This window comes from Oncorhynchus clarkii, chromosome 2 (genome assembly GCF_045791955.1).
Source record: "Oncorhynchus clarkii lewisi isolate Uvic-CL-2024 chromosome 2, UVic_Ocla_1.0, whole genome shotgun sequence".
NCBI classification, from domain to species: Eukaryota; Metazoa; Chordata; class Actinopteri; order Salmoniformes; family Salmonidae; genus Oncorhynchus; species Oncorhynchus clarkii.
Window position 1 is genome coordinate 4,417,285 of NC_092148.1, and position 12,853 is coordinate 4,430,137.

Genomic DNA, 12,853 nt, shown 5'->3' on the forward strand with positions numbered 1-12,853 from the left:
GACTATTACCCATACAGGACTAGTTTATCAGGATTAGACTATTACCCATACAGGACTAGTTCATCAGGTTTAGACTATTACCCATACAGGACAAGTTTATCAGGATTAGACTATTACCCATACAGGACTAGGTTATTACCCATACAGGACTAGTTTATCAGGACTAGACAATTACCCATACAGGACTAGTTTATCAGGATTAGACTATTACCCATACAGGACTAGTTTATCAGGATTAGACTATTACCCATACAGGACTAGTTTATCAGGTTTAGGTTATTGCCCATACAGGACTAGTTTAAGGTTGAGGATGAACCGGAGGTTCTACTGCGGTTTAGGCATAATACCAAACCTGTTTCAGCTCCTCTAAAAACATGATATTGTCTAAGCTCAGTAGTAAAAAATACTGCCGTTGATTCAAGTGGGTGTGCAGCATTACTACAGAGGAGAGCTGCATACACAAGAGAGAGAGAGAGAGAGGGGAGGGAGGAGAGAGAGGGGAGGGAGGAGAGAGAGGGGGGAGGGAGGAGAGAGAGAGAGAGAGGGAGAGAGGGGAGTGGGGAGAGGAGAAAGAGAGAGGGGAGGGAGGAGAGAGAGGGGAGGGGGAAGAGAGAGATGAGGAGAGGAGAGAGAGAGAGGGGAGGGGGGAGAGAGAGAGGGGAGGGAGGAGAGAGAGAGAGGGGAGGGAGGAGAGAGAGAGAGGGAGGGAGGAGAGAGAGAGGGGAGAGGGAGGAGAGAGAGGGGAGGGAGGAGAGAGAGATGAGGAGAGGAGAGGAGAGAGAGAGGGAGGGAGGAGAGAGAGAGATGGGAGGGAGGAGAGAGAGAGAGGGGCGGGAGGAAAGAGAGAGGGGAGGGAGGAGAGAGAGGGGAGGGAGGAGAGAGAGAGGGGAGGGAGGAGAGAGAGTGGTGGGAGGAGAGAGAGAGGGGAGGGAGGAGTGAGAGATGATGAGAGGAAAGGAGAGAGAGATGAGGATAAGAGAGCTGCATACACAAGAGAGAGCGAGAGAGGGGAGGGAGGAGATAGAGAGAGAGGAGGGAGGAGAGAGAGGGGAGGGAGGAGAGAGAGAGAGAGAGAGAGGAGGGAGGAGAGAGAGAGATGAGGAGAGGAGAGAGAGAGGAGGGAGGAGAGAGAGAGAGATGAGGAGAGGAGAGAGAGAGATGAGGAGAGGAGAGCTGCATACACAAGAGAGAGAGAGAGGGGAGGGAGGAGAGAGAGGAGAGGAGAGGAGAGAGAGGGGAGGGAGGGAGGAGAGAGAGAGATGAGGAGAGGAGAGAGAGAGGGGAGGGAGGAGAGAGAGAGAGATGAGGAGAGGAGAGCTGCATACACAAGAGAGAGAGAGGGAGGGAGGAGAGAGAGATGAGGAGAGGAGAGAGAGAGGGGAGGGAGGAGAGAGAGAGATGAGGAGAGGAGAGAGAGAGGGGGGAGGGAGGAGAGAGAGATGAGGAGAGGAGAGATAGAGAGGGGAGGGAGGAGAGAGAGAGGGGATGGAGGAGAGAGAGAGAGGGGAGGGAGGAGAGAGAGAGGGGAGGGGAGAGAGAGAGAGAAGGGAGGGAGAAGAGAGAGAGGGGAGAGAGGAGAGAGAGAGATGGGAGGGAGGAGAGAGAGAGGGGAGGGAGGAGAGAGAGAGATGAGGAGAGGAGAGCTGCATACACAAGAGAGAGAGAGGGGAGGGAGGAGAGAGAGATGAGGAGAGGAGAGAGAGAGGGGAGGGAGGAGAGAGAGAGATGAGGAGAGAGAGAGGGGGAGGGAGGAGAGAGAGATGAGGAGAGGAGAGAGAGAGGGGAGGGAGGAGAGAGAGAGGGGATGGAGGAGAGAGAGAGGGGGGAGGGAGGAGAGAGAGAGGGGAGGGAGGAGAGAGAGAGGGGAGGGGAGAGAGAGAGAGAGAGAAGGGAGGGAGAAGAGAGAGAGGGGAGAGAGGAGAGAGAGAGATGGGAGGGAGGAGAGAGAGAGGGGAGGGAGGAGAGAGAGAGGGGAGGGGAGAGAGAGAGGGGAGGGAGGAGAGAGAGAGGGGAGGGGAGAGAGAGAGAAGGGAGGGAGAAGAGAGAGATGGGAGAGAGGAGAGAGAGAGATGGGAGGGAGGAGAGAGAGAGGGGAGAGAGGAGAGAGAGATGGCAGGGAGGAGAGAGAGAGGGGAGGGAGGAGAGAGAGAGGGGAGGGGAGAGAGAGAGGGGAGGGAGGAGAGAGAGAGGGGAGGGGAGAGAGAGACAGAGAAGGGAGGGAGAAGAGAGAGAGGGGAGAGAGGAGAGAGAGAGGGGAGGGGAGAGAGAGAGAGAGAAGGGAGGGAGAAGAGAGAGAGGGGAGAGAGGAGAGAGAGAGATGGGAGGGAGGAGAGAGAGAGAGGAGGAGAGGAGAGAGGAGGGAGGAGAGAGAGAGAGATGGGAGAGGAGAGCAGAGCACATCCACTCTCACACGGTCTGCTTTCTATTCAAACACAAATACTGCTCACTACCTGGAACATTAATACAGGTCCACACTGACACAATACCAATGTGTGGCTTTTCTGCAACAATACCTCTCTCTCTCTTTGTCTCTGTCTCTGTCTCTCTCGCTCTCCCTCTCTCTGTCTCTCCATCATTATCTCTCTCTCTCCATTGTTATCTCTCTCCATCTCTCTCTCCAACGTTATCTCTCTCCCTCCATCATTCTCTCTCTCCATCTCTCTTTCTCCATCAATATATCTCTCTCTCTCTCTCTCTCTCTCTCCATTGTTCTCTCTCCCCCTCTCTCTCTCTATCGCTCTCTCTCTCCTTCTCTCTCGCCATCATTTTTCTCTCTCTCTCTCTGACCAGGAAAACCTCCCTATACACTGATTTGAAAAGAAAAGCAAGAGGGAGAGATTGAGGGGAGTCTACAGAGTATACATGAAAAAAAGAGAAGCATTTTTCTTCCCGGGGACTCTATTGTATAATTACAATCAGTCGTGTTCAGTAACTGTCTCTATTGTATAATTATAGTCAGTAGTGTTCAGAAACTGTCAAACAAACCCTCACTTAGATTACCTTCCTTCCATACACTGCTCTAGAACAAAAAAGGGTAGAGGACGTTTTGCAAGCTGCAAAATTGTTATTTTTGTCCAAAAACGTTCCCAAAAGATGAGAGTTTGAGTTGTGTGTACATGTGTGTGCTATAGATTGTCAGAGCTTACTGAGGCAGGGGCGTAATCATTTCAAGTCAAATTGATAAAGGAAATCCTATTACTCTCCCCACCCAGTCTAGAATGGCTCCAAGCAGGAAAAGAACATAGGGAATGCGTCCCAAATTGCACCCTATTTCCCGATAATAAAGTGCCCTACTTTCAACCAGGGCCCATTTAAAGTAGTGCACTATAAAGGGAATAAGCTGCCCTTTATGACACATTCATAGATCTCCTCCTGAAAAGACTACTGGATAGAATCTTGTTTAAAAACACAGTGAAACCCAATATGTGAAACCCACACAGTGAAACCCACACAGTGAAACCCACACAGTGAAATCCACACGGTGAAACCCACACAGTGAAACCCACACAGTGAAATCCACACGGTGAAACCCACACAGTGAAATCCACACGGTGAAACCCACACATTGAAATCCACACGGTGAAACCCACACGGTGAAATCCACACGGTGAAACCCACACAGTGAAACCCACACAGTGAAACCCACACAGTGAAACCCACACAGTGAAATCCACACGGTGAAACCCACACAGTGAAACCCACACAGTGAAACCCACACAGTGAAACCCACACAGTGAAACCCACACAGTGAAATCCACACAGTGAAACCCACACAGTGAAACCCACACAGTGAAGCCCACACAGTGAAACCCATAAAACCCATACTGTCCATAATAACATAATAACATAGCAGGGTCTATGTTCCTCAGGCCCCCCCCCCCCTAACCCTAACCTTAACCCTAACCCTAACCCTAACCCCCCCCCCAGCAGTACTGTCCATAATAACATAGCAGGGTCTATGTTCCTCAGGCACCCCCCTAACCCTAAACCCCCTATTATAACTATTCAGCATTGAGTCAAGGCCAAGGCCACACATCTCACCACTTTACACAGACAGAACTCAATAGCAGCTCTTTTAAAAAATCTTCAGTTGAGATGATGAAATACATTGAGTCCAGTGGTTTTCAAACCGCTCCTAGGGGGAACTCCCCCCGCCCCCCCCCCCCCTGGCAGTTTCACCATGTTGGTGGAGCCCTGAACTAACTCACCCTGATCCACCAATCAAGGCTTTGATGATTAGCTGACAAGTTGACAGATGTAAGGTGTGCTGGCTGTGTGAGAACATCAACACAAAGGAAGTAGCTTGTGCTGAACAGTTTTTCTGGTGAGAATCTAGACCTCAACGACAGAGCCTCCTAGCCTGGTACCAGTTTGGTTGATAACCTAGCCTCAATCACAGAGCCTCCTAGCCCGGTACCAGTCTGGTGAGAATATAGACCTCAACCACAGAGCCTCCTAGCCTGGTACCAATCTGGTTGAGAATCTAGTCTTAACCACAGAGCCTCCTAGCCTGGTACCAGTCTGGTTGAGAATCTAGTCTTAACCACAGAACCTCCTAGCCTGGTACCAGTTTGGTTGATAATCTAGACCTCAACGACAGAGCCTCCTAGCCTGGTACCAGTTTGGTTGATAATCTAGCCTCAATCACAGAGCCTCCTAGCCCGGTACCAGTTTGGTTGATAATCTAGCCTCAATCACAGAGCCTCCTAGCCTGGTACCAGTTTGGTTGATAATCTAGCCTCAATCACAGAGCCTCCTAGCCTGGTACCAGTTTGGTTGATAATCTAGCCTCAATCACAGAGCCTCCTAGCCTGGTACCAGTTTGGTTGATAATCTAGCCTCAATCACAGAGCCTCCTAGCCCGGTACCAGTCTGGTGAGAATCTAGCCTCAACCACAGAACCTCCTAGCCTGGTACCAATCTGGTGAGAATCTAGACCTCAACCACAGAGCCTCCTAGCCTGGTACCAATCTGGTTGAGAATCTAGACCTCAACCACAGAACCTCCTAGCCTGGTACCAATCTGGTGAGAATCTAGACCTCAACCCCAGGACCTCCTAGCCTGGTACCAGTCTGGTGAGAATCTAGACCTCAACCACAGAGCCTCCTAGCCTGGTACCAGTTTGGTTGAGAATCTAGCCTCAACCACAGAACCTCCTAGCCTGGTACCAGTCTGTTTGAGAATCTAGACCTCAACCACAGAACCTCCTAGCCTGGTACCAGTCTGTTTGAGAATCTAGACCTCAACCACAGAGCCTCCTAGCCTGGTACCAGTCTGGTTGAGAATCTAGACCTCAACCACAGAACCTCCTAGCCTGGTACCAGTTTGGTGAGAATCTAGACTTCAACCACATAACCTCCTAGCCTGGTACCAATCTGGTTGAGAATCTAGGCCTCAAACACAGAACCTCCTAGCCTGGTACCAGTTTGGTGAGAATCTAGACCTCAACCACAGAGCCTCCTAGCCTGGTACCAATCTGGGTGAGAATCTAGACCTCAACCACAGAACCACCTAGCCTGGTACCAGTTTGGTGAGAATCTAGACCTCAACCACAGAGCCTCCTAGCCTGGAACCAATCTGGTGAGAATCTAGACCTCAACCACAGGACCTCCTAGCCTGGTACCAGTCTGGTGAGAATCTAGACCTCAACCACAGAGCCTCCTAGCCTGGTACCAATCTGGTGAGAATCTAGACCTCAACCACAGACCCTCCTAGCCTGGTACCAGTCTGGTTGAGAATCTAGTCTCAACCACAGAACCTCCTAGCCTGGTACCAGTCTGTTTGAGAATCTAGACCTCAACCACAGAGCCCCCTAGCCTGGTACCAGTCTGATGAGAATCTAGCCTCACCCACAGAGCCTCCTAGCCTGGTACAGATCTGGTGAGAATCTAGACCTCAACCACAGAACCTCCTAGCCTGGTACCAATCTGGTGAGAATCTAGACCTCAACCACAGGGCCTCCTAGCCTGGTACCAGTTTGGTTGAGAATCTAGCCTCAACCACAAAGCCTCCTAGCCTGGTACCAGTCTGGGTGAGAATCTAGACCTCAACCACAGAGCCTCCTAGCCTGGTACCAGTTTGGTTGAGAATCTAGCCTCAACCACAGAACCTCCTAGCCTGGTACCAATCTGGTGAGAATCTAGACCTCAACCACAGAGCCTCCTAGCCTGGTACCAATCTGGTGAGAATCTAGACCTCGACCACAGAGCCTCCTAGCCTGGTACCAGTCTGGTTGAGAATCTAGCCTCAACCACAGAACCTCCTAGCCTGGTACCAGTCTGTTTGAGAATCTAGACCTCAACCACAGAGCCTCCTATTCTGGTACCAATCTGGTTGAGAATCTAGACCTCAACCACAGAACCTCCTAGCCTGGTACCAATCTGGTGAGAATCTAGACCTCAACCACAGAGCCTCCTAGCCTGGTACCAATCTGGTGAGAATCTAGACCTCAACCACAGAGCCTCCTAGCCTGGTACCAATCTGGTGAGAATCTAGACCTCAACCACAGGACCTCCTAGCCTGGTACCAATCTGGTGAGAATCTAGACCTCAACCACAGGGCCTCCTAGCCTGGTACCAGTTTGGTTGAGAATCTAGCCTCAACCACAAAGCCTCCTAGCCTGGTACCAGTCTGGGTGAGAATCTAGACCTCAACCACAGAGCCTCCTAGCCTGCTTCAGAAGCAAGCCAGCAGTGGTATGCAGGGTGGTATGCTGCTGGCCTAAATATATAAACGTGGGGTTGACCTCTCTGTCTGTAAGAAGAGAGCTGCATTCTCTTTGATTTATTTACAACCTGACAGAAACTCCCTCTATATGTGACATCATTAACTAAGATAAGAATCATAACTTACCAAACCTGTTCACAGGAATGGATAACACTGGAGATCCTTTCAGATCTGCGTTGTGTTTTTTACCCCTAATTTCTGGAACAATCTGCAGAGTTCACTGCAGTTAGATGTGCTGGCGTCACTCAGGCAGTTTATATTGAGGACCTCTATGTAGTTGGATGTGATTGCTTTAATTAAACATGTTTATTTTGTTATTGTGTGCTGAATTATATTGTTTTATACACACGTATGTGACTGTTGTTTCATCATTCTGTTTTATATTGTAATTATTTATTTTATTTTTTATTTAACCTTTATTTAACCTTTATTTAACCTTTATTTAACCAGGAAGGGCTCATTGAGATTGACATGCATCTATAAATATATACAGGTCTCTCTTGTAAAATAGATTTTTTTTTAATCTCAATGTGACTCCCTGTTTAAATAAAGGTTAAATATATATATATATATATAATACAACACTGTTTTTGACCAGAGCCCTAAACAGCCCTATACAGTGGACCCGTCTGAATCCCAGAGATGATGGGGTTTTAATCTGACAGCAGGAAGCTGGACTCAGAACCACCAACATGCAGTAGAGTTTAGCTGGACTCAGAATCACCAACATGCAGTACAGTTTATTAACAGCAGGTGGCAGTATAATAATGTGGTCTAATGATCAGAGTTGATCCTCAGTTGAGTTGGTGTGTTTGCCAGTGGCAGCCAGAGTGTGAATTATACCGTGACATTCAGGGGGAGCCTCTACTGGATGCAGGTACTTGCCTCAATACATTTTAATTTATGGGCCTATTAGTAAAGACAAGTCATTTAACAGTAAAAATATATGGACATTTTTAATGTGGCATGAACACTTCAAAAACTAGGCTACCTGTGACCGCTCATTCATCCCCTCCCAAAAATGTATTCCAACAACCAATCAGTGCATCGTGTATAAGGCAGCGGCTGTCACACTCTTATTTTGGACCAGACAGCATCAGATACAATGGCTACAAATACTTAGACCGAGAGGAGCTGTTTCGCTCGCTCGGATCCTCTCTCCGGTGAGATTGATGCAGTCTCTGTCAAATTATTTAGACACCTCCCCCAAAGTTTGACTTTTGTTGCGAGTTGTACATGAGTCTCAATAGGCTCCTAATATGATTATAAATGATAAGTACAGGATGTTATCTACAGCTCTCTATTGGAGATGAAGAGTAGGAAGGAGGGGAGATGAGAATAGAGGAGAGAAGGGTTTACCTGTGAGGCTGTACCTGGGTAAACGTGAAAGTCTGTGCATTTCTCTTCGGTAAAGAATGTTGTATAGATTTGTCTGTACGTACTTCTGTGTGTATATATATATATAGTGCCTTGCGAAAGTATTCGGCCCCCTTGAACTTTGCGACCTTTTGCCACATTTCAGGCTTCAAACATAAAGATATAAAACTGTATTTTTTTGTGAAGAATCAACAACAAGTGGGACACAATCATGAAGTGGAACGACATTTATTGGATATTTCAAACTTTTTTAACAAATCAAAAACTGAAAAATTGGGCGTGCTAAATTATTCAGCCTCCTTAAGTTAATACTTTGTAGCGCCACCTTTTGCTGCGATTACAGCTGTAAGTCGCTTGGGGTATGTCTCTATCAGTTTTGCACATCGAGAGACTGACATTTTTTCCCATTCCTCCTTGCAAAACAGCTCGAGCTCAGTGAGGTTGGATGGAGAGCATTTGTGAACAGCAGTTTTCAGTTCTTTCCACAGATTCTCGATTGGATTCAGGTCTATATATATATATATATATATATATGTATATATATAGGTATATATATATACATAGTAAGAGCAAATGGGTAATTGTACTATCTCATTTCAACAGCAACGTATCTGTTTATTAAACAGTGTTTGTTGTTAAATATAGTCTAATAAAGCTACAATACCTAACTTTTTTTGGGGGGCGATCCGACCAAATTCACATAGAAATGCGAGTTATAGATCTGTAATTCTCATTGAAAACAGGTGTAAGCAGCAGTGGATCTGTTCTATGTGCGCTATTTCTATGCTTCACAGTGTTTAAGTTTTTTTTTTTTTTTTTTTTTTGCTTCTTTTACTTCCTGTTTTGTACACCAGCTTCAAACAGCTGAACATGTAATATTTTGGGTTTATGGAGAAAATATATTTCACATCGGTTTAGACGGCACGATGATTCTCTACGCAATGACTGCTTGTTTTGTCACATAAACTGAAATTAGGCAAACTGTTCGAATTTTAACAACCAGGAAATGGTCGGAGCTATTTCTGCATATTGCATGTTTAACTTGAAAGATGAAACCTATTGGATGGTAGCGGGGTGAACAGGCAGTGGCTCTGCTGGTTGATGTCCTTGATTGATCTTTCTGGCCTTCCTGTGACATCGGGTACATACAGTATTATCTGTTCTCCTGGTCTCACTCCTGGGACCTGTAACAAACACGTCATAAACCATGAAAATGATTTGGGAAAAAATGGATACAGGAAATTAGCTATGAAAACAGCAACATTTTATTTCAAGCCTCATGGCAAGATGTGTAAAATAGCGCGAGTTTAGCTATAAAACTGCAAAAAAAATTATCTCTGCCCCATAACTTGTTGTTGTTATGTTATCTGGGTTAGGACTGGCTAACTCTACCACACATTCAGGGACGTTACCCTGCACATATTGTTATGTTATCTGGGTTAGGACTGGCTAACTCTACCACACATTCAGGACATAGTGTTATGTTATCTGGGTTAGGACTGGCTAACTCTACCACACATTCAGAGACGTTACCCTGTACATAGTGTTATGTTATCTGGGTTAGGACTGGCTAACTCTACCACACATTCAGGGACGTTACCCTGTACATAGTGTTATGTTATCTGGGTTAGGACTGGCTAACTCTACCACACATTCAGGGACGTTACCCTGGACATATTGTTGTTATCTGGGTTAGGACTGGCTAACTCTACCACACATTCAGGGACGTTACCCTGTACATAGTGTTATGTTATCTGGGTTAGGACTGGCTAACTCTACCACACATTCAGGGACGTTACCCTGTACATAGTGTTATGTTATCTGGGTTAGGACTGGCTAACTCTACCACACATTCAGGGACGTTACCCTGGACATATTGTTATGTTATCTGGGTTAGGACTGGCTAACTCTACCACACATTCAGGGACGTTACCCTGGACATATTGTTGTTATCTGGGTTAGGACTGGCTAACTCTACCACACATTCAGGGACGTTACCCTGGACATATTGTTGTTATCTGGGTTAGGACTGGCTAACTCTACCACACATTCAGGACATAGTGTTATGTTATCTGGGTTAGGACTGGCTAACTCTACCACACATTCAGGGACGTTACCCTGGACATATTGTTGTTATCTGGGTTAGGACTGGCTAACTCTACCACACATTCAGGGACGTTACCCTGTACATAGTGTTATGTTATCTGGGTTAGGACTGGCTAACTCTACCACACATTCAGGGACGTTACCCTGCACATATTGTTATGTTATCTGGGTTAGGACTGGCTAACTCTACCACACATTCAGGGACGTTACCCTGGACATATTGTTGTTATCTGGGTTAGGACTGGCTAACTCTACCACACATTCAGAGACGTTACCCTGGACATAGTGTTGTTATCTGGGTTAGGACTGGCTAACTCTACCACACATTCAGGGACGTTACCCTGCACATATTGTGTAGACCTGAGCTGGATTTATGGCATTTTCAGAGCTTTTTGAATCAATAACGAATGATTTTGAACCCCCATGCTCTGATAAAAACCTCTCTCCTGGATGACAACTGATCAGTCAGGTGGTATATTATATTACATTACATTACATTACATTATATTATATCCATGAAGCCTACGACATTGTCAGTCAACATGGACCTTTTCTGGAGGCCTTTATCACAGAAGGCGAGGTCGGTACAGGTGCATCAAAGCTGGGACCGAGAGACTGAAAAACAGGCTGCTGCCAACACAGAGACTCAAATCACTGGCCATTTTAATAAATGGATCACTAGTCACTGTAATAATGTTTACATACTGCATTACTCATCTCATATGTATATACTGTAGTCTATACTATTCTACTGTATCTTGGTCTGACATCGCCCGTCCATATATTTTATATATTCTTAATTCTAATCCTTAGATTTGTGTGTACTGGGTATAAGTTGTGTAATTTGTTCAATATTTTACTTGTTAGATGTTACTGCACTGTCGGAGCTAGAAGCACAAACATTACACTACATCCGGAATAGCATCTGCCGAACACGTGTCTGTGACCAATAACATTACATTAGATTTGATGTTTCCTGTAAAACAGGAGAAATGATGAGACAAGAGGAAGTTGGTTGGTTTCAGGAAATGTTTTCTCAATAGAATTTAATAAACATGTTTGGTTTTTTTTCTCTACAAAAAAAGTGTCAAGGGTCAATTATCTGGTTCATTAGAATTTCTTTGGTAGACAAAAAATATAAATTCACAGTTGTCATTATCATTAAAAAACACATCTACATTCCAAAATATCCTATGTTCAGTCTCTTTAACAGTACATATAATTATTGCTATTCAATTAATTGGTATCTGTACCAAAAATAAAGGCTATTCACTTACACATAGTGCAGAAGGTATCTAACATGTTAAAAGCATCTAATTGTACAGTGGGGCAAAAAAGTATTTAGTCAGCCACCAATTGTGCAAGTTCTCCCACTTAAAAAGATGAGAGAGGCCTGTAATTTTCATCATAGGTACACTTCAACTGTGACAGACAAAATGAGGAGAAAAAAAACATCTAATTGTATGTATGTTCGTCCAACACATGTCAACAGATTATCCGCTTTAGTAGTGAAAGAATAAATGTTACCCAATGTTTTATTTTTTATTGAACCTTTATTTAACTAGGCAAGTCAGTTAAGAACAAGTCCTTATTTATAATGACGGCCTACCAAGAGGCAAACGGCCTCCTGTGGGGACGGGGGCCTGGGATTGAAATAAATAAATAAATACAATATAAATATAGGACAAAACACACAACAAGAGAGACACAACACTACATAAAGAGAGACAACACAACACTACATAAAGAGAGACAACACAACACTACATAAAGAGAGACAACACAACACTACATAAAGAGAGACCACACAACACTACATAGAGAGACACCACAACACTACATAAAGAGAGACAACACAACACTACATAAAGAGAGACCACACAACACTACATAAAGAGAGACAACACAACACTACATAAAGAGAGACAACACAACACTACATAAAGAGAGACAACACAACACTACATAAAGAGAGACCACACAACACTACATAAAGAGAGACAACACAACACTACATAAAGAGAGACAACACAACACTACATAAAGAGAGACAACACAACACGACAAGAGAGACAACACAACACTACATAAAGAGAGACAACACAACACTACATAAAGAGAGACAACACAACACTACATAAAGAGAGACAACACAACACTACATAAAGAGAGACAACACAACACTACATAAAGAGAGACACCACAACACTACATAAAGAGAGACAACACAACACTACATAAAGAGAGACAACACAACACTACATAAAGAGAGACAACACAACACTACATAAAGAGAGACAACACTACATAAAGAGAGACAACACAACACTACATAAAGAGAGACACCACAACACTACATAAAGAGAGACAACACTACATAAAGAGAGACACAACACTACATAAAGAGAGACAACACAACACTACATAAAGAGAGACAACACAACACTACATAAAGAGAGACACCACAACACTACATAAAGAGAGACCTAAAGACAACACAACACTACATAAAGAGAGACCTAAGACAACACAACACTACATAAAGAGAGACCTAAAGACAACACAACACTACATAAAGAGAGACAACACAACACTACATAAAGAGAGACAACACAACACTACATAAAGAGAGACAACACAACAC